Source organism: Moschus berezovskii, chromosome X, assembly GCF_049115385.1.
Source record: "Moschus berezovskii isolate FMDL1 chromosome X, NW_MosBer_1.0, whole genome shotgun sequence".
Taxonomy (NCBI): Eukaryota; Metazoa; Chordata; class Mammalia; order Artiodactyla; family Moschidae; genus Moschus; species Moschus berezovskii.
In genome coordinates, this window is record NC_142488.1 from 9,557,158 (window position 1) to 9,576,924 (window position 19,767).

Below are 19,767 nucleotides of genomic sequence, written 5' to 3' on the forward strand. Positions count from 1 at the left end.
CAAAGATGCCCAGAGCGGACAACGCACTGTCCTGAGGAGGCCTGAGGAAGCATGCACATACCCTGAGTAGGCAACTTCACTGACTGATCAAAATTAGAAACTGCAATGTAGCCTTTGACCCAGAAATTCCGTTTCTAGGGATTTACAATACAGATACATCTGTCCCACACAAACTGACCAATGCATGAGGCTTTTTTCATGGCAAAAGACTGGACACACTGGAATCTACAAAAATGGTACTGATGAATCCATCTGCAGGGCAGGAATAGAGATGCAGATGTAGAGAACAGACCTGTGGACACAGCACAGAAGGAGAAGGTGGGACCAACTAAGAGAGCAGCACCGACATACACACTACCATGTGTGGAATAGACAGCTAGTGGGAAGCTGCTGTATAACACAGGGAGCTCAGTTTGCTGCTCCGTGACAACCTAGAGGGGCGCGAAGGCGGGAGGGCAGGGTGGGTAGGAAGGAAGCTCAAGAGGGAGGGGTTATATGCATTCTTATGGCTGATTCACAGTGTTGCACAGCAAAAACCAACACAACACTATAAAACAATTATGTGTGTGCATGTGTGTGAGCTCAGTCGTGCCCAACTCTTTGTGACCCTGTGGACTATAACCCACCAGGTTCCTCAGTCCATGGAATTTCCCAGGCAGGAATACTGGAGCAGGTTGCCATTTCCTCCTCCAGGGATCTTCCCACCTCAGGGATCAAACCCAGGTCTCTTGCATCTCCTGCATTGGCAGGCAGGTTCTTTACTGCTAGTGCCACTTGGGAATTATACTCCGATCAAAAATAAATTAAAAAAAAAAGATTGGACACAACCAATGTGACCAGTAGGGAAGGATGAAATAAATTATGGTATGCTGTCACTACAGAACGCTATGTGGTTGTTGAAGCTCTTTGTCCACTGTTATGAATACATCTCCAGGATAAATTACAAAGCAGAAAAAAATAGGGTGCACATAGGCTATACAGAAGGCCACTGTTTCTGTAAGATGAGGGAAATATTTCTATCTGCCTGTGATAATAACAAAAAAAAAAAAATGCTGGGAGTATGCCATCCACACCTAGAAATGAGCATCACCATAGGAGCTGCAGAGTCTATTTCACATTTCAGGTAGCTTAGAAGTGACAGTGTTTGTATACCAATTAGGGGTTCCAGAAAGCTTCTGAAGAAGTTTTTCTTCAATATGCTTGTATTCAAATTAGCTTAAGGACCAGCTGAGGAAAAGAATCCTCTGCGTTTACTGTTTCAATCAACTTCTGAAGCGCCCTGGGATCACAGTTAGGGCTTGTGCCTGTCCCAATTACTTTCATACTGTATCTTTAAATGATCCATAGCTAATCAGCAATTTACCTGGTTAAAATTCAGTGGGTTTGGGAATGCTTTGAAGAGGACTCTCCCTTCTTAGGTTTTCTGCTTTCAGACACCGGATTTGCAAAGGAGCTAACAACAAAGGGATTTCATTAGAAAACAAGAGCAAATGGTCGATTTTTCAAGAGGAACCACGAATACATATTCTTGCGGGCTTTTGCCTGATTACATTTGTTAATAAGGAATGCCAAAACGTGCACACCAAAAACCGTTCAAGGTCTTTTGGTAGCAAATTATACTTGTAAATTCGACGTCAATGGATCAGTGGAAGAACTCACACTCTTTGAAGATTTGAATTCATAAATGTATGAAAGAATTAAACGGTTCTTTCCCCTCGTGATACAAAGTATTAAATAGCAAGGGGGAAATGTGTTTGAAATCAACTGAGGAAATAATTCATTTTGAAAATTATTCAATAAAAATGTTAAATAGGAAAAATATGTCAGGCCAGTTTTGACTGGATGAAGAAAGCAGAAATATGCAATGGACAAACTTAAAGATGATGGGCTGAGAAGTACCCCATCAACCTCCCTGTCTTATTTAATTTTTTTGTTATTCAACTCTGGCACAGTAATCTGAACCATCCCCATAAGACAAAGAAAGGAAAACTACTTGGCCTCTCAGAGCTTTCAAGAGGGCAGTTGTGGCTCCGATCAAGGAGAAATTCATGTCTTTGAAGACTGCATCCTAGATTGTTTTGTTAATACATGAAATCCTCTCTCTTTAGCATGCAGGAGACTCATTTCAAAAGGAAAAGGCAAGTCAATGAGGATTAGTTTGGCTTCTTGGAGGTCAGAACTAAATACACAAGCGAATAAAATAATGCTGAAATAAACAAGAACGTGCAATTGCTCATCCACAGGGATGATGTAACGAATTCTGACATAATTTCCAAGCAGAAAAGCAAAACTAGGTCAAAGCACGTTGGCCTAACATAATAAGCATTTTTGCTCCCAGAATCTTACCATGTAGGCTGTGTCTGCAGGCATTAATGTCTTCTGTTATCAATGTTCGGGCTGTCACAAACTATTCAGGTCTTATCACTCTTTGTTAGTTAAACCAAAACAATGTAGTTTACATATGAACTATTCAATTCTGACAGCTTAAATGTTAGAAAGGGGAACTGTTCAAAATATTCAGAAAGTGTCTCCTCCAGGCTAGGAAGCATTAAGCAATAAATATTCATTACTGAATAGTCTACTATCATGTTTTTCTCTACTCAGAAAGCCATACTCCTTTCCATCAATTATCACAACTTGGTTTCCTTCTTTAGCTCATAGGCATACGCAAAGGGCTATTTCTTCAGAAATCTGCTTGAAACACTGACCAATGAAAAAAACCAAGTCACTCACTGAATAGACAATTTTTCTATTCCACTTTCCCCATAGGTTGACTGAAACAACGCACACTTTCTTCTCCCTTCTAACTGTTCCCATCTCACTTTCCTAAACTATTTACACAAAGCTCAGCTGACTCATTTGTGAAATAAATAAACACACAAGGACTCATCTCACTCCTTAAACTTTCTTCTTTGGAAACATAATCCTCCCAGTTGTCCCTCTCTGACATTTTCATATGTATCGAAAATCAGAGCCAAGACTATACAGACAAAATTAAACATAAGACTACTTGGGGAACTCTGGTGGCCCAGTGGTTAAGGCTCTGCACTTCCAGTGTTCAATCCCTGGTCTAGGAACAAACACCCCGCATGACATGTGGCATGGTCAAAAAAATACCACACAGAACAAGACTACTTGGATATTTTGGATAGTATTTTCTCCTAAATGTGATACAATCTTTGCTGATTCTTGACTCATTATAAACCATCAATCTATTAGCCAATTTGTTGGAACTTACTAGCACATTAAATTAGCATGTGATCCCAAAACATCCAAATTAGAAGGCATGTGGTACAGTCAATAGAGAATAAGATGGGGAATCTAGGAGACCGTTCTAAACGTAAACTTTGCTCCCTCCTAGAACATAATGCATTCCTCTGTGCTAACGCTTTACCCCACAAATGCTAAACTTTTAATCAGCACTTTTTGTCTGAATTCCTAACACATCTCCTATAGGAGACTTGATCCTGTGTAGACTTCTAATATTGGGTGATGTCTTTCATTTACATTTTGCCTTATCTGGTCATTCATCTAGCTACTGGGAACTCAGCAGGGCACTCAACGAATTCCATTTGTCAAACAGCTCCTTTCCTCCCAATTGTTTAGGGAAGATCACTTCAAAATACATACAACTGAAGGCACACTTCACAACTGGATAGATAATAGATAACACAGTCTACCATATGGACCCTTTGAAAATGTATTAGTCCTGTTGTCTCCATAAACCACTCAACCTCTCAGAAATTTCTATTTCATCATTTTAACCATAACTCTCAGATAGTCTGTCACACCAGAAACAGTGAAAATGCTGTGTCCAGCATATGACTTGAGTTTCACTGCACAAAATGTGGCCGCCATAGGCATGGCATAAAGTGGAAGACTTCAGAGTCCTTCCAGAAATAATCTCTCAGTTGCTGAGTGACCTTGGACATGCCACTCACCTGGCAAAATAAACCTACTGCACGTGGACCAAAGGCTAAAACATCAGGTTTGGCTCAATGAGCACAAGCAGCAGATTCCATCTTTGTTGTTAGGCTTTGAGCTGTTGGAGGACAGCTTTCTTAATCACTTCTGTAGCCCCATCATGGAGTATAGAAGACAAACTACCTGCCACACTCTGAGTTGCGGCCTCACCCAGAACACAACCAAGAGGACTCGATGGTTAAGCAATGGCAAACTATTTTCATTTTCCTCCGACAGCAGTCTATTCAGTTCATGCTGTTCCAACCTTTCTAATGCCCTTTCTTTCTCATACTCTGTTGATCTTAAAGAGCATTTTCCATTTTCCTTCCTGTCAAAATTCATCCAGGATGCACCTGAAAAATATTTATTGATTATTTTTGAAATTTTATTTTTTATTGAAGTATAGTTGATTTACAATGTTGTGTTAGTATCAGCCGTACAGCCAAATGAATCATACACACACACACACACACACGTATCACTATTTTTTTTTAGGTAATGCTCAAAATCCTTCAAGCTAGGCTTCAGCGGTGCATGAACCAAGAACTTCCAGATGTACAAGCTGGATTTAGAAAAGGCAGAGGAACCAGAAATCAAATTGCTAACATCCGTTGGATCATAGAAAAAGCAAGGGAATTCCAGAAAAACATCTACATCTGCTGCACTGACTAAAGCCTTTGTGTGGATCATAGCAAATTGTGGAAAATTCTTCAAGAGATGGGAATACCAGACAACCTTACCTGCCTCCTGAGAAATCTGTATGCAGGTCAAAAAGCAATAGTTAGAACAGGACATGGAACAACGGACTGGTTCAAAACTGGGAAAGGAGTATGTCAAGTCTGTATACTGTCACCCTGCTTATTTAACTTATATGCAGAGTACATCATGTGAAATGCCGGGCTGGATAAAGCACAAGCTAAAATCAAGATTGCCTGAAGAAATATCAAGATTGCCTGAAGAAATAACCTCAGATATGCAGATGACACCACTCTAATATCAGAAAGCAAACAGGAACTAAAGAGCTTCTTGATGCAACTGAGAGAGGAGAGTGAAAAAGCCGGCTTAACACTCAACACTTAAAAAACTAAGATCATGGCATCCGGTCCCATCACTTCATGGCAAATAGATGGGGAAACAGTGTCAGACTTCATTTTTGGGGGGCTCCAAAATCACTGCAGATGGTGATTGCAGCCATGAAATTAAAAGATGCTTACTCCTTGGAACGAAACTTATGACTAACCTAGATAGCATATTAAAAAGCAGAGACATTACTTTGCCAGCAAAGGTCCATCTAGTCAAGGCTATGGTTTTTCCAGTGGTCATGTATGGATGTGAGAGTCGGACTGTGAAGAAAGCTGATCGCCGAAGAATTGATGCTTTTGAACTGTGGTATTGGAGAAGACTCTTGAGAGTCCCTTGTACTGCAAGAAGATCCAACCAATCCATCCTAAAGGAGATCAGTCCTGGATGTTCATTGGAAGGACTGATGCTGAAGCTGAAACTCCAATACTTTGGCTACCTCATGTGAAGAGTTGACTCATTAGAAAAGACTCTGATTCTGGGAGGGATTGGGGGCGGGAGGAGAAGGGGACGACAGAGAATGAGATGGCTGGATGGCATCACCGATTCGATGGACATGAGTCTGAGTGAACTCCGGGAGTTGGTGATGGACAGGGAGGCCTGGCGTGCTGCGATTCATGGGGTCGCAAAGAGTTGGACACGACTGAGCAACTGAACTGTACTGAACTGAACAGAGTGTGTATATAGTCATTCCAAACTCCTAATTCATCCCCTCCTTTTCTCTTTTGTAACTGTGTTTGTTTCCTACATCTGTACGTATATTTGGCTTTGTATATAATTTTTTTTTAAAGATTCCACAATGTAAGCAATATCATGATGTTTCTTTCTCTGTCTGGCTGCCTTCACTTAATAGGTCAATCCCTAGGTTCATCCATGTTGCTGCAAATGGCAAAAAATATTTTGTGGACATGAGTTTGAGTGAACTCAGGGAGTTGGTGATGGATAGGGAGGCCTGGCGTGCTGTGATTCATGGGGTCACGGAGAGTCGGACACGACTGAGCGACTGAACTGAACTGACTGTGTGTCAGGCACTGTGCTTGGATGTGAGCTTTCAAGGTAATGAGCAACTTACTGACCAGAGATGTATGAATACATCTATTGTTACCCAAACGTTATTGACTTGAGATGTTTCAACATTCACTTATGAAACAAATCATCAGCCACAGGCATTAGCTTCTGCAAAGAAATCTCCTGGTCAATAATGTGTTAAGAGGTATTTTAACTCATGCTCTTGACTAACTCAGTCCCAATATAGGCAGACAAAGGAATAACTGGAAATAAATACAGCATTTCCAATACTTGTGTGGATAAGAGGAAGTTGCAGCTATATCCTTTCCATTTACTCTGATCCAAGTAGACAGTGCTCAGCTTACAAAGCCTGTACTTACAAACAACAAACCCACAAATGACATCACTCCCCTCACTTGGCCCCCTAGGTGTCACTCACAAAGACCCCAGGGAGTCCAGAAATTCAGGCAGGATGCTGAGAAAAGAACTAGTGAAGAGGTCTGACCCATGGGCACAGACACTAGCAAGTCCTGTCTGCCCAAAGCATGACCCTACCCACAAACATTGTCCCTGAAAGGGCATTTGTGATTTCTGCAGCTCCAGGCTCTAGTGCATGCTATGTCCCCAGTTAAAGATTTGTCCAGGAAAAAAGAAAAAAAAAAACATTCATCCTGGGGGTTAAAGGGCAAAGAGTCATGAGCTTTAGCACATACACATCGCTTTTCTCCCAACATCTGGTCAAGACCATTGTCTAGAGGAAACAAGAGTGTGGTCTGGAGGTGGGGGAGGGGAGAGAGGGAAGATGAAGCAATGATGGAAGCTCGGTTGATTGGGTATTAGGATATGTCTGGGAGAGATATCCCAGTGCGACCCAGAGGATACTAGAAACGTGTAGAAAGGTGAAAACTAGTGCAAACTTTTCCTACCTCAGGTATTTTAAGACTGGCCTATTACTGAAAGTATACAACCCCTTCTCTATGTTCCATCCTGTACAACATGGAGGCATGTCCTCAAAATGCAGAACTTCATCTGTCATTAATCAGATTGGTTATTTTTTAAAATAGTGTTTTAGTCCCTGGAGTAGGAAATGGCAACCCACTCCAGTATTCTTGCCTGGAAAATCCCATGGACAGAGGAACCTGGTGGGCTGGAGTCCCTGGGGTTGCAAAGAGTTGGACACAACTGAGCATGCACATACGAAACAGACTCACAGACATAGAGAACAGACTTGGGGTTGCCAAGGAGAAGAGGGGAAGAGGAGGGATGGACTGGGAATTTGGGGTTAGCAGATACAAGCTATTACATTTAGCAGGGATAAACAACAAGGTCCAACTTTATAGCACAGGGAACTATATTCAATAGCCTGTAATAAACCATGACTGAAAAGAATATGAAAAAGAATATATATATGTATGTATAACTGAATCACTTAGCTATGTAGAAATTAACACAATATTGTAAATCAATTATACTTCAATAAAATTAAAAAAAAAAAAAAAACAAAAATAAAATAAAATAAAATAGTGTTTTAGTCCCAATTAGGTACCACTTCTCAATGGAAAGTGTTCTGGGTTTCAAACAACAATCTCTGAGAACATCACGCATTCCTAGATTTGGGGTACCACCACCTATGAGCTATTTTCTCTATTGAGAAAAATGAATTAAATGACTGTTTACTAATTAGCATACATTTATTTAAACTAGGAATTCATACATTCCCACAAATGGATATGTGAGTAAAAATTAAATCTCACAATTACAAATCCTTTCTCAAGCTTTCTCAGTTCAGTAAAGTTTTGGCTACCATCAATTTATTAAGTGGATTCTTAATCATATAAATATAGTTATTAATGAGCAGGCATTTTACCCATGCATAACTTACACTGTGCTACTGGTATAATAAAGTAGACATAAAATTAAAAGTTCCTTGAGTGCAGGGCCTGTATCAAAAGCATGTTTGCAACCCAAAAGTGGCCTGGCATATGTTGTTGTCGCTGTTGTTTAGTCACTAAGTTGTATCTGACTGTTTCTCGACCCCATGGACTATAGCCCACTGGGCTCCTGTGTCCATGGGATTTTCTGGGCAAGAATACTGGAGTGGTTTGCCATGCCCTCCTCCAGGGGATCTTTCCGACCCAGGAATGGAACCCAAGTCTCCTGCATTGGCAGGTAGATTCTTTACCGCTGAGTCTCCAGGGAATCATTTAGGGTAGTTTTACTGAATGAACTAACAAATACACTAATTCTGTAAGTACGCAGTAAATGTCTTTGAATAATATAAGAAATGAAGGAGAATCTGTATATTATTTCTCCTTTTTGTACTATTTCGTCATAGATAGTGGAGAAGGAAATGGCAGCCCACTCCAGGATTCTTGTCTGGGAAATCCCATGGACAGAGGAGCCTGGTGGGCTACAGTCCATGGGGTCGCAAAAGAGTCGAGCACAACTTAGTGATTAAACAACATCATAAATCCTTTTTGTTCTTGTTGCTCTCTTTTCCGAGAACTTCTCTTTTATAGCGCAAAGCATGTAAGTTCTTTGTTTTACAGCCAAGTCCTCCCTTAGCATTATTTTTTTTCCGTGCCTCAAAATTTCTGACCTCTTTAACATCACATGACCTTCTGTAGGCATTAACTTTACTGCTCATGTCAATTAAATATCTTTCCCTGGAGGGAAACAAGTTCACGTGGCTCTGGAAGAGTCCCTAATATTCTGTCCTTCCATTTAAAGGAATTTCTATGCCACTTCATAAAACGAGGCAAACAATCTTCTACAACAAAAGCTCGGAGATGGGTTTCATGTGAAATAAAAGGAGTTGATAATGAGCCAAAAAGCACTGTGTTGATAAACTGTCCTGTATCTTAATGGAGATTAGATTCCTATCTGACCTGGCTTTTGGAGCCCTTTCTTTAATCACGGTGTATTTGATATTCTCTTCCTTGAATGAACTCAGTTTCATCTGTGGCTTTGGTTGCAAGATTAAAGAATCGCTAACTAACTGTTCCAAAAAAGCTGAGCAATTCTGACTGATCCCAGTTCCCAGCAGCAGCGTCCAGCGCCTGGCCTTCCACCATAGACACTTCAAGCCTGACCTCTGCAGGTAGATAACTGAAATGCACACTGCCCAATCAGCTTTGGTTATTTCTTTTTAAAATTCCACCAAGCTCTGAAAATTCATACTATGTACAACAGGAAAACTGATATAATACTTTGGACTTCCCTTTTATTTTTTCAGTAGCTTTTTGAAAGTAGCAACCATTTGATAAAAAAGTATTTAAATTACGTTGGCAACATACACTGGTCGCAGTTAGCCAGTCATTCTTTTTGCCTATTGAGAAAAATCTAAATGGTTTGGGTGAACTGTGATCCCTAAATCACGCAGGTTTAAAAAAAATGCCCTGATCGGTCCCACCTTTTTCTAATCAAACAAATTACTCTTTGTCCAGTGACCAAATCCCCCTCTTTCACCAATGCACAGCCCAGGTTGCCATGGCTACCTTGAATGTCTATTTACCACACAAGGGATCAAAGCCAGGAGACATCCACATACACACTTAGCCTTAAAACTTGCTGGAATGTCTGAGGATAACATGCAAGTACCAATTAGAGGATTTACTCACAGCCTATGCAGTCCCTAGTCAAGCAAACTACAAGCACAGGTCCTAACAAATGGCAAGAAAAAGCCAAATCGAAAAAACTATTTCAACACGACCAATAAAGATCTTTAATCTGACAACAAGCCACAATTATAAAATTCCCTGCCAAGGAGAGATAGTAGGGAATAAATGAAACTTCTAAGGTGTGTTGAAGATACTGGACCTCCAAACCATGTGCAAAAACTTAAAAACCCTACGGTATCTGGTGAAAGCACCATGTCTCAGATACAGACTTTAAATTCTGGTTAGTTTCAGTATCTGTCTAGGTGAAGTAATAAAAACTGCCTGATCTCAATGTTGGGACAAATGAGAACAGAAATGCCTTTTACACTTTTATAGACTTGACTTTCAAATGAAGAAAACCATAAAACATACTTGGGACAATATATGCTGGTTATAGAATAAGAAAAGGGAAGCTGTAAGAGAGTTGCCTTTAATCCCTCCACTCACTGGCCATTCTGAGCCTGTGCAAGCTGTCTGTCTTTCCCGCTGGGTAGCATTCATCTCAGGCTTGTACCGACTTTGCCATGTATCTCTCTACTTCACCTTTCTCTGCCTTCACCTCACCATTTTTTCCAATGAGGATCAAATTGCCATCTCATTCTCTTCTGGGGATATGGCAGAGAATAAATAGATCGTGTTTGTAAAGGACTCTAATCCTCAAAGGAAAGACTAATACAAAGACATTCATTATTAAACCAGATGTCCCTGGGCATTTTAATTCGAATCTGAAGAATGCAAAACTGATCAAACTGAGTCACAACTTCCTTGTAATAGCACTATCCCAGCCATGCAAGAATTTAGCAGCTGCTTGAAGCGCTGGTTAATACCTCATTCTTTCCCTTCATGCTATAGGCAACTGCAATGATTTCAGTCCATCAGAAATAGAGTAAGCACCCTCTTTTCTTGGAGTGTTTCCTAAAATCATCACGTATTAAAAACCCAAAATACATCTGTTGGGCAGTGTTTTCTGAAGAACCTGATTTTTTCCCCCTAACTCGAGAGAAAATTATTTGGTCTTCTCATTTCCAGGGACAATGGGTGGTGTGCCATTTGAGGAGGGCATCTGCAGTTGTGGGAATGCCATAGGCAAACCTGTTGTTTTTGGCTGGGCTGCTTGAACAGGTGGCCGTGCCTTTCTTTTTGCCTGGGAACACAGCAAATTCCTGCTCAAGGAAGTTTCAGAAGTTTCCCATTTATGATCAGCGGGCAGAAAAAGGTTGGCACATGCTTTAAAATGACTTCCTGATAGAGGCAAATCAGGTTCACCCTTTTCTTTTGGCCCAACTCAGCGTGACCTTAGGAATCCTCAAAGAACACTATCCCTCTGCACCGGTTCTTCTTCCTTCCACCTGGCAGAAGGCAAAACCCCTCTGACTCTCAGGGCCAGTCAGGCAGCTTTCTAATTCTGCTGGCCATTTCTGGCTACCCACTGTGGCTAGTCAGGGGTGGGGGTCTCTTGACTGCCACGCCATTGTTCAGAGTCTATGCAGCCCTGGGGATGGATCACTCCTCGGGGAAAAGATTGGATTTCATTGCTGAGCTGGTGACACATGGATCTCTTTGCTAGTTAACCCTGCAAGCCCAACTGGAGCTGCCGGACTGAGATGACAGATTCGCGGGTGGGTGCGAGTCATCCCACCTTAACATGAGTTTCCCCCAAAGAGAAACTCAGATCACATTGGGCTTAATCCAAGCCAGTAACTCCACCATCTCATTCCCCTCCACATTCCTGTTGCAGAACGTGTCAGATTCCCGAGTCGCTGGAACTGCCTAGATTCTTCCGAACAGCCCTGATTCCACCCCGCCACTTCTCTCCCTGTCTGTCATCCCACCCCTAGTATACCCTCTTTTCAAGTATCAAACAGGGCAAAAAATTACTGGACATACAGTTATGGGATGAAAAGCTGCCCATTCATTAAACGACTGAGTTACTCCATGTGTACCCTTAAAACTTCAAGACTGGGCTGAAGTCCAGTTTATGTGAATGCCACAAGGAGCAAGGCATGGGAAAACCTGTGCCAAGCCTCGGACAGCATGCCTCTGGCATCCACAGGGAGTGCCTCCATTCCAGAGGAATTGTGTGGGAACAGGGATTCTGAAAAGTGAGCTCAGATACCAAGAGGACAGGTGGCTCTGCAATGGATCAAATGACTTCTTTGTTCCAGCCCAGGACCTTTGTCAAAAATGTTTTGCGTTCCTTTTTCCTTTGGCTAAATCCTTTCCATTTAGGCTTCTTGCTTCTTTCCCTCATCCCATCGGAACTGCTCAACAGAAAAAGAAGTGGGGGGGGGGGTCAAACCGTGAGTTTGCAGAACTTGAAACTGATCAAGGGCCCCTGTCTCCAGCAAGAGGAAGGGCAATTCACTGGAAACACACACAAGTGCTTGCGAGTGTAAGCCTGCTCTTCTGCACTCACTGCCACTTGCCAAGCAAGCACACTTGCTTAGTGAGAAGGCAAGGAGGCAAGAAGGCAGAGGGTCTTTCCGAAACCTGACCGTACAGAGGGGGCTCTGCTTCACTGCCCCAGACTACAGGAAAGGGGAAGTTCTAACCTCCTCACTCCAGCCCTGAAACAGAAAGTTTGCTCCCTATGCAACTCACTTACCCCAAAGCAAACAGGGTGGTGACTGCCCAACCCACTTAGAAGAAAAAAGTGCAGAGTTTTCCTAGTGGTAACATGGATGCTAACTTTTCCCACCCACATTTACTTAGAGCTGGCAAAGTCAATATCACTCCTCTTGGAGTTTTCTGCCCTTGCCAGCCTACTAGCATGTTTTTCCAGTTTCTCTGCCCCTTATATGAGTACGAATCTTGATACTGAAATATTGACATAAGATTCTTCTATAACTTTGGTTGTTATAAATCACACCCTTTTCTTGGCTTTGTACACTCACTTTTTGCTTTTCTTACAAGCAGAGCTATAAACCTCGACTTAGGCTGATAAGAAATTTTATCATCATGCCCCGCAGCCACGGAAGAAGCTGCTGGTTTAGAATTCTTTTCAAAGACTCATGGAAGTAATCCCCAAGCCCTTTCTCAGCTCACTACTCTCAGGGCTGTCCTCTCCTGTCCAGAAGCAATAATAGTTTCAAAACTGCTAGAACAGAAAAACACAATTTTCCTGGAAGGACTGTCTGTGCTCATTTCGGGCTGGTGCCACCTTCTCAGCCATAAACACAGTAAGTGCTCAGGATGGGGAGCCAAAACGAGATAAGAGGACCCCTTCAATTCTTTCTCAGGATATTCCGTTGTCTTTATTCTCACCCAAAGCACAGGAAAGAGGCTCAGAGCTTCAGATAGATCCCGAACAATACCTTCCAGCCACCGCAAACTGGAAGTGATTTACATGTTCTACGAACCGCGTTTAAGCCTTTTACAATGACTACCTGACATCGCCAATCCCCATTAGAGGTAGAAGTGGGGGGAACCTAAGGAGATCTGCTTCATGGGTTAATTTAGGAAAAGGCAGCTCCGTTCTTCCGCCAAATGGAACCATTCGGCCAGGCATCTGCTCATCCGGCCAGCCCTCCAGAGTCACATCCCAGGGGTCCCACGCTGCGCCCTCCCGCTCCACCCGCCCCTGCAGCCCCCGGAGCTCACCTGCCTCATGTTTAGAGTTCCATCACCCATCCAGCAGGGAGCGAGCCGCCTGGAAGCCCACGCCGCGGTCTTCCGAGGGGAAACACCAAAGCCAGCAGAAGCCCGCAAGACAAAAGCAACTCAGCGAGTTCGCCAGGCAGCTGAGAACACGTTTTCTTCCCCTTTTTCCTTTGATCTGTTGCTACACGCACTCTGCCCAAGACAACGTCAAGTTTCTCAAGCTTCGCTTCCCAGCCTATGAAAAGTCAGGCGCAGGGAAGCGGGGACCGCCTGGCTCTTATTTCAAATCGGGTCTCAGAGACGTCGTAGGTGGCTGGCGGGGGCCCCGGAGGAGCCTCGCCAATCAGGAGAAGGGGGTTGGCCCTGGGAGCCGGAGGGGCTGCCTCCGCGAGGATTAGAGAGCTTTCAGGATTTCAATGACTGGAAGCAGCTGGAAACAGCCTCCCCGGCTCCCGGAGTAAAAGATGCGTTCTATTCTTATCTCACAGCTCCGGCTCGCCTCAAAGCTTAACTAGCTTAAGGCCTGGCCTTTTAAGAGCTCCCTAAAAGCACGCAAGCATTTGAGAGGGACAAAACGACTGCAAGCAGAAAAGTGCCACACGCAGGACCCAGGCGGATTTCGAAAAGGGTATCTCGCACCGAACATTGGGGAGGGAACCTAATTGTTACTCAGGACACCTGAACCGAAGCCAGCACTCGGGGTAGGGGGGAGGATGTCATCCACCTCGCTTCCATATAGATGAACTGCATCTAAAGAGACAGATCTTAATGGGAACAGGCACGCAAGTCTGCTGAAACATGGCAAATGAACGAGAATCTTTACCCAATAAGGGCCCAAGGCACAATTTTAAATAAAACTGGTAGAAAAATAGGCACTGAGATTTGGTTAAGAAGAAAAAAAAATTAAAAGACGTGTGTCTACCTTTCGCTCAAGTTCACCTTACCTACAAGGTTGATCTGGTGAACTTATTCAGAGGCAAGCTAGACAGGATCTCAGTTAAGAGAGCTGGCTTCTTACACACTTAAACCCTGAAGTTTTAAGTTTGTAATTTAAACTTAAATTCTTTGAAAAAGAATTTCCAAAGTTTGCTTTCTGTATTTTCTATAAACAGGAACGCTTTTCAATTCTTAAGCAATATAGTCTCAAAGTCACTCTGTCTTTTGGATGGCAAAAATAATAATAATAGTAATAACCAGCACAAGCTGAGCAAAGCTTTTTCCCAAAGAAGTGGCAAAATTTTTGTGAGAATAATTCAATAAAGAAAAAAAATTTGGTATCAGAGGGGAGAAAAAAAAAAAAAACCTTAGCAAATCAATGAATGAGTAGCTTCCAGCGTATCATCTGTATGGATTCAGTAGATGTCAGCTCTGCCCAGTTCCAAGAAAGCTTGGCGGCCCCATATCTGGACATGAAAGTCCATAACCCCATTCTAGCCTCCCACCTTAGCAAGGTAAGGAACCACGCAGTGACACAACCAGACTTCAGTCCTCTTCATGTATTTACTACAGAGCCTAGACCAGGGTTTCTGAACCTCAACCCTATTGACATTTGGGGTCAGATAATTTTCCATTGGGGGGCGCTGTGCTGTGCACTGAGGGATGTTGAGCAGTGTCTCTGGCCTCAGGCCACCAGATACAAGGAACCCTTCCACAGTCATGACAATCAGTAATGTCTCTAGACAACACCAAGGGAGAAATCATGCCCAGTGGAGAATCACTGATGTACTGGCTTTGAAATACTCGTTTTCAAAAACAAAATAAAACAAAAATAGTGGTTCTCCAACTTAACTGTCCAAGGAAACTTCTGGGGACATTGTGAAAAATTCCAGTCCCTGGGCCTGTGACTCCAAGGGAATCTGATCAATAGGTTTGAGGAGGAGCCTGAGAATCTGCATTTTATCCCGGTGCAGAGGGCTCTGATTCACTTCAAAAAAATACTGTACCTGTTCCTGCCCTAGGAATACCCTGAGCCCCAGGACACAGGAAATTACCCAGGGCCGCTGCCTTTAAATATCACCAGAGTGAAGTCCCAAGGCGTATCTATTTATCACTTTCAACAGAAGCTTCTCACGATTGCATTTGCCTTCTGCTGTCATAACCTCCGAGGAAAATATGAGTTGGGATTTCCTCTCACAGGCTCTGTGCCCTATCAAAGTTTCATCCATCTTTCCTCTCCTTTGGCCCATTCCTACTGCATCCTACAAGGTCAGAATGTCACCACTATTTTGTGGCTTCCTCCAAATGTCCCAAGACAAAGTAATCCCTTCCCTTCACTCTGTAGTTTATAGACACTAAGTGGTGTGCTGGTAAATGTTTAACAACCAGCTCTTTAAAAAAAAAAGAAGCCAAGATTTGTCGTCATTGTTGTTTACTCGCTCAGTTGTGTCCAGCTCTTTGCAACCCCATGGACTGTAGGCCACCAGGCTCTTCTGTCCATGGGATACTCCAGGCAAGAATAGTGGAGGGGTTGCCATTTCCTTCTCTAGGGATCTTCCCGACCCAGGGATCAAACCCACGTCTCCTGCCTTGCAGGCAGATTCATTACCGTCTGAGCCACCAGGGACCAGGCTTACACCCAGATATTTTTTTTTTCTTTAAAATCCTAAAGTAACTCATGGTGCACATATGTCATGATCTAAAATTTAGCTTTGAAAGGAGATAGCCTATATTTTCACAAATTAGAGTTTATAATTATGTTGCATTTTTACTCTTTGGGACAGCACCATTTTTCACCTTATCTGAATCCTTTGCCAATTTTCATAGTGTAAATATTCCCTCCTTTTCCACAGTAAGCACCCTAAACACAAGAGGTTGGAGGAGGCACACTGAGCCAGGGGATGGTAAGCACCAGCTTGAGCAGACCATGCTGCATCTCTGCTGCTTTACTTCCATGTAGCACTGTCATCGTATCTTCTTCAGTCTGTCCCTTTTAGCAAACTAGAAAACTCTCAAGAGCAAGAATGATGTCCTATTCATCTTTGTAACCCCAGACACTTTCACTGTACCCACGCACCAACAGCACAGGAGGAAGGCAACAAACAAAACGTGTGTGGAAAGGGAATGAAACGCTTTCCTGAGCTATGGACATCAACGGGACTGCAGCCACTGCCACAGTACTCAAGGGAAAAGAATCTCTTGGCAAATTAAACTATTACAGTTACCTTTTTTTTTTTTACCGTAATTCAAAATCTGTCCTGCACTGATGAAAACAATAAGCATAATACCATCTTTTTAATTTATTTTTTGGTCATACCATGTGGCTTGCAGTACCTTGTTCCCTCTCCAGGGACTGAACTTGCAGTGGCCATGGCAGTGAAAGCAGAGTCCTAACCACTGGACCACCAGGGAAGTCTCCATAATCCCATATTTATTCTAATTCTCCCTTGTCCAACCAAAGTCAGAGTGAAAGAGGAGAGATGAGCCTCCTAAAACAGAATCTTAGCTTCATGGACATATTTGTGAGACAGTCTATTTTCTACATTTTTATATGAAGCCATCACACACTTCTGCATCTACATAAAAAACATCAACTCCAGATGACAAGGTCTCTGGGGGAAATGTGTACGATAATCTCTGGGAGATATATGAAAGGGCAGTTCCAACAGAGACTCAGACACAGAGAACCGACCTAGGGACACAGCGGTGGGGGGGTGGGGGGGAGGAATTGCAAGAGTAACATTGAAATATATACATGAACATATGTGAAACAGACAGCTGGTAGGAAGCTGCTGTATAACACAGGCAGCTCAATCCAGTGCTCTGTGACAACCTAGTGGGGTCGGATGGGATGGGAGTGGGGAAGGAGGTTCAAGAGGGACAGGACATATGTATCCCTATGGCTGATTCATGGTGAGGTATGGCAGAAACCAAGACAACACCGTAAAGCGATTGAAAACAAAAACCAAAAAAAGGGCACTTCCACCAGTAAGAGATACCATGATGGGTTGCTAGTTCTCTCTTCCATCTTCTCATTATGCAGGACAGGAATGCCTACAGGAGTGTTATTAACAAACACTTCTTGTGAGTATCTACTGTGAGCCAAGCATTTTGCCAGGTTCTTTACAAATATGCACCATTTCATCTGCATCAAAGTATAAGAACAGACAGGATCGTTGAGGCAAAGTTAAAAAAATCAAAGGTCTGATCATGACCAATTGCTACAGCAATTAAACTTAAGTGTTTGAAGTGAGAATTACTTTGCTTTTTTAAAAAAGATTTTTTTTAAATTTCTTTTTTATGTTTTGCCCACATGGCACAGCATGAGAGACCTTAGTTCCCCGACCAGGGATCAAGCCTGCACCCCCTGCATTAGAAGCACCGAGTGTTAACCACTGGACCACCAGGGAAGTCCCTGCCCTGCTTTGCGATATAAAATATGCTATCTCCAGAAATCATCCCTAAAACTCTTAAGAAAAGGGAACCATGTAAATAAATGAAGTCTACTTTTTCATTTACCAATAAACAGACTTCTTCAACATTTCAAATCCAATAAATGGCACTTTAGGGGTCGTCCATTAAGTGAGCATTATATCCACTTATTGGAAACAGCATAAGCAAGTAAATTGAAGCAAAGAAAGAAATGTGCTTCACTAAAGGTTCGGGAAAAGAGTCTGATGCTAGGAAGGATTGGGGGTGGGAGGAGACGGGGACGACAGAGAATGAGATGGCTGGATGGCATCACCGACTCTGTGGACATGAGTCTGAGTGAACTCCGGCAGTTGGTGATGGACAGGGAGGCCTGGCGTGCTGTGATTCATGGGGTCGCAAAGAGTCAGACACGACTGAGCGACTGAACCGACTGAACTGAAAGGTGCGGATGTTCTGTTCTTGGTCTGTGATTAACAGCATTTGCAAACATCAGCTGAAGGGATGAGGCCGTCTTAGCAGATCTTTCTTAAGACAGCAGCTGAGGTGGTAATCCTGTGTAGTTTAGTGCAGGTTTGGTCATATAAACAGACCTCTACAGCAAACATAACATGGATTCCTGGGCCAGTGATCCTGGACAGGCCCTACTAGACATGGATGGACATTGGGGTGACACCCGAGAGGACAATTAGCAGTAACAGTGCCACCTCTTTCAGTGCTCTGTTAGGTCAAAGGATATGGGAATATGTGTATGTAAAAAATGGTTGACTATTAGTAACTCCCTGTAGTTTATTGAAATATGTATCAGGACACATCAAAAGTCAATGAAAACCAAGCTGAAGTTGCCTAATTCAGCCATCTAGGAAATGCCTGGTGCAAGGGCACAGTCTTGAGGGCCTATGAAAAGACTTTATTTTCCCTCAGAAGTTCCAGAAATCTAATTGTATACTTATGGCAGCCATAAAAAGTTGAGGTGATTAGTGAAGGTGATTTACATGGACAGTGACACGAGTCCCTACTTAGAAAAAGAAAGTGAAAAAAAGAAAAGAAAACCCCACCTATAGTTCTTCTAGGATGTCATAAAAAAGAAACAAGTTGCTACTCACTGAGTACAAGTATTCATTAAGTTAGTTTCTGTCACTTGATTAAAGAGAGCAACGTGACATACCACAAGCATGGGTTACAAATACAATTTGGAATCCATTCTTGGAGTTGACCTCCCTGGTGGCTCAGACGGTAAAAATCTGCTTGCAATGCAGGAGACTTGGGTTTGATTCCTGGGGTGGGAAGATCCCCTGGAGAAGGAAATGGCAACCCACTCCAGTATTCGTGCCTGGAGAATCCCATGGGCAGAGGAGCCTGGTGGGCTACAGTCCATGGGGTTGCAAAGAGTTGGACATGACTGAGCGACAAAACATGTGGCCACAGAACTCGCTGATAGGTGTCAGGTAAACCAAATGACATCTCTGAGCCCAGGGATTTTCAGGACAGTTGGGCAAATTATGGACTGAATATTCGTGTCCCTCTACAAATTCATATGTTGAAATCCTAACCTTAGAGGAGCCCTCATGCATGGGATTTGTGCCCTTATTAAAAAGATCCCAGAGAGCTCTCTTGCCCCTTCCACCATGTGAGTACACAGAAGACGGCCATCTGGAGCAGGAAGTAGGCTTCTTTGACACCAGAATCTGTCAAAATGTTGAACTTGGAACCCCTCGCCTCTAGAACTGTGAGAAATATATTTCTGTTGTTTATAAACCACCAACTCTATGGTACTTTCTTATAGCAGTTCAGATGGACTAAGACAAATGAAAACATATATGGGAAAGCTTTTTGCAACTATTGCTTACAGCATGAATTTGGATGACAGGCTGAAAAGAAAGGGAGAAATCTGTGGATACAGAACAGAATAAGACACCATGAGGAAATGTTTAGGAGAATGTATCCTAAAGGGCAGACTTTCAGACAGTCACCAGTCAAGGTTTTAAATAAATTGAGCTTTTGATATTTCATCACTTGAAAATTTACGAGTTAAAGCAATCCATGTTATCTTAAAATTTTAAGTATAACTTACCATTTAATAATTCTATGC

General features: G+C 42.7%; 1 protein-coding gene across 3 annotated transcripts in view; it reads right to left on the reverse strand.

The window, feature by feature from the left end:
• The window catches only part of MID1 (midline 1), a 415,132-nt gene that overhangs the window by 180,299 nt on the left and 215,066 nt on the right, over positions 1–19,767 (reverse strand). The window contains exon 1 of one of the 3 annotated variants that reach the window (XM_055437740.2): positions 13,311–14,184. The exons of 1 other annotated variant lie outside the window; for it this stretch is intronic. The gene's annotated coding sequence lies outside the window, so the exon portion shown is untranslated. Of the gene's footprint in view, positions 1–13,310; positions 14,185–19,767 lie in introns of those variants that run through there. One more of the 3 variants, XM_055437737.2, reaches the window with a different exon arrangement.